The following is a 3,508-nucleotide window of genomic DNA, read 5'->3' as shown; positions in this document are numbered from 1 at the left end:
ATGCATCTGTTGTGGTGGATTATGTTGGCGATTAGAATTCGAATGTTAACGTAACGAACGAACGTTCGAACGTTCGAACATTCGGGCTCAGCCTTAATATCAACAAGGAATGACTAACGCATAATTAAAGGTGCTATGTGCCCCAGTAAAGCTTTGCCGTGCCCCAGTAAAATTATTAAGTAAAAAAAACCTGTTCATGTTTGGCGCTCCCCCCCCCCCCCCTCCCCTCGGGCCGTGGCACATTTGCCCTCGTCTGCCGGCTTCAGGCTGTGTCCAACACATTGTTGGAAAGCTAACCTTTTCCGCCGTTTGAATGACACCCTACTCAACCTATTACGTGCTTCCAATCTCGGGTTACAAGACCAAACAACCAACGAGCGTCAGTGACCAACCACGTCTGGTTTTGCGTGGTCTTGAACGGACCAGTCACCTCTGACGGTGAAAGTTATTGACCGTTTTTGTAGCCAATGAAATGATGGAACTAACGGTACCTTATATGAGGGATAATTACTACGACAAAGGGAGAGAAGACCAAGAAAGGAGAATTATCTGTTTGCAAGTAAACAAAGACGTAAGTAAACAACACTTGTATTTCAGTGTTCAAACCTCTGTAACTATTACATTAGCATTCTTTCTGTTGTGGAAGAATGTTCAGAATGTTTCCTTTCAAAAGAGACCAGACTCATGCATGTGCTATAAGTCGTTCAATGATAAAGGGCAAATTACTTTGGGTATGCAATCAACAGACATTTATGCAAAATGTTCCGGATGCATTATAAGTGGTTTTATATACAAAGAAAAAAATCCAGGTTTAAAAATGTGCCCATGTCACCCCACTTCTTAGGGACCTGCACTGGCTCCCCATTGCCGCACGATTCCGGTTCAAGGTCCTCGACCTGGCATACCGTGCGGCAAAGGGAACCGCTCCCGCCTACCTCCGGTCAATGGTCTCTAACTACACACCCTCAAAACCCCTCAATTCTGCATCTTCTGGCCGTCTCAGACCCACTCCTGTACGAGCTCCGGGAGGGTCATCAAGGAGAAGCCTCCTATTCTCTGTCCTTGCTCCACAATGGTGGAACGAACTGCTCACCACAGTTAGGACAGCCGAAACACGTCCAATCTTTCGCCGTCAACTAAAGACGCACTTCTTCAACCATTATCTGAAATGGGAAAAAAAATTAAAAGACAATACAAAAAAATCTAACCCTAACTAACCTTACTTACTGTCATGCACTTGTCCTAATGAACTAACCTACACTGTAGCACTCAACACTTTGATAAACATTGTTACTCAGCTGATAAGAGTTGTGCCCTTCCTGATGACTTGTCGTACAGAACGTGTAAGTCGCTTGGGATAAAAGCGTCAGCTAAATGTAAATGTAATCCTTGGTTATCCCACTCTATTCTAGCCTCTCTCTCCCTCTCCCTCTCCCTCTCTCTCTCTCTCTCTCTCTCTCTCTCTCTCTCTCTCTCTCTCTCTCTCTCTCTCTCTCTCTCTCTCTCTCTCTCTCTCTCTCTCTCTCAGGATGGGGTGCAGGTGTGTGAAGACTGGAGGAGCAGCTGATTGACATCTATCGGCTGATTACCATTCCTATTTAGACCTGGTTCAGATGTAATGAGGCTGCCAAATCGTAGTTTCCTATTTACCAGTAATAGTGTGTAATAGTGTAATAGTGTGTAATAGTGTAATTCTGTGTAATAGTGTAATAGTGTGTAATAGTGTAATAGTGTAATAGTGTGTAATAGTGTAATAGTGTGCTAGTGTAATAGTGTAATAGTGTGTAATAGTGTGTAATAGTGTGCTAGTGTAATAGTGTAATAGTGTGCTAGTGTGTAATAGTGTAATAGTGTAATAGTGTGTAATAGTGTAATAGTGTGTAATAGTGTGTAATAGTGTGTAATAGTGTAATAGTATGCTAGTGTAATAGTGTAATAGTGTGTAATAGTGTAATAGTGTAATAGTGTGTAATAGTGTAATAGTGTGTAATAGTGTAATAGTGTGCTAGTGTAATAGTGTGTAATAGTGTGTAATAGTGTAATAGTGTATTAGTGTAATAGTGTGCTAGTGTAATAGTGTAATAGTGTAATAGTGTGTAATAGTGTAATAGTGTAATAGTGTGTAATAGTGTAATAGTGTAATAGTGTAATTTTGTGTAATAGTGTGTAATAGTGTAATAGTATAATAGTGTGTAATAGTGTAATAGTGTAATAGTGTGTAATGGTGTAATAGTGTAATAGTGTGTAATAGTGTAATAGACACTATTACACACTATTGGTACTTTGGGGTATACTTTAGGGTATTTTATGGTATGTTGGGGTACTTTGGGGTATTTTCTGGTACTCTCTGGTATTTTCTGGTACTTTGGGGTATACTTTGGGGTATTTTGGGGTATTTTGGGGTATTTTAGGGTACTTTAGGGTATTTTGGGGTATTTTCTGGTACTTTGGGGGTATTTTGGGGTATACTTTGGGGAATTTTGGGGTATTTTAGGGTACTTTGGTGTATTTTGGGGTATTTTGCGGTATACTTTGGGGTATTTTGGGGTACTTTAGGGTATTTTCTGGTACTTTGGGGTGATTAGTAGGACCCCTTATTTGCGAGTGCATAAAACATATAAAATATAATAGCAATAGATAGCCATTTGTCGCTTGATTTATGAATCGTTTTCAAATAAACGCTAGATTATCGCTATTATAATGTGTACTTATGCACAAAGAGCAGCAGGGTCTAAAAAATCGGTTCTCCGTACTTTGGTCGGCGCGACCTCACACACACACACACAAACACACACACACACACACACACACACACACACACACACACACACACACACACACTCCGATGGCAGTGATAGGAACATCTGATTACCCCAAGACTCGTAACATAAAGGCCTTACCTCACATCTGATGTCATGCAAAAAGATTAATCCAATTCCTGATCGCCATTCGAAATATTGATCGCGTTTATTGATCCAAAGTTATATCCAAAAACACATAGATCAATTCTGCTCCCAGTCTCCACAGTCAATGCAATGGTATCCAGCTGCATCCCCGAGAAGTAAAACCTGGACCGGACTAATTATTTTGCTGCAATGTCCCAACCAATCCAATCCAATGATGTGCAATACCATCCGGGAGACGATAGGGGGCGGTATTTGCCCTTTGCAAGCTCAAACCCAGTCCGAATGATAACGTCAGGCTGGATGAAAATTTTATGGATATCGCTAATAAAAGAAATATGGATTAAAACCCGGATTTTCTCGGGTTTGGCGCCCAGAGCATGGCGAGTTAACATGTACTATCTCGGGTTTGGCCTCCAGTGAGTTAAATCGTTGTTGGCGGCCATTGAGTTAAAGTCAAATTCAAATATTTGTGCTGATTTAAGATACGAATCCCCGCTGTAGAAGTAGAATTTGATGTGGCTAATTATCAGGTGCAGCGTTATAGTTTTGCGATGTGGCGACGGCTGATTTAAGCAGCCACACCTGCCCTGGGTCAAACTAAA

Source organism: Notolepis coatsorum (genome assembly GCF_963971535.1).
Source record: "Notolepis coatsorum genome assembly, chromosome: 1".
Classification (NCBI taxonomy): domain Eukaryota; kingdom Metazoa; phylum Chordata; class Actinopteri; order Aulopiformes; family Paralepididae; genus Notolepis; species Notolepis coatsorum.
The sequence above is the reverse complement of the archived record's forward strand: the minus strand, read 5'-3'. Positions refer to the sequence as shown.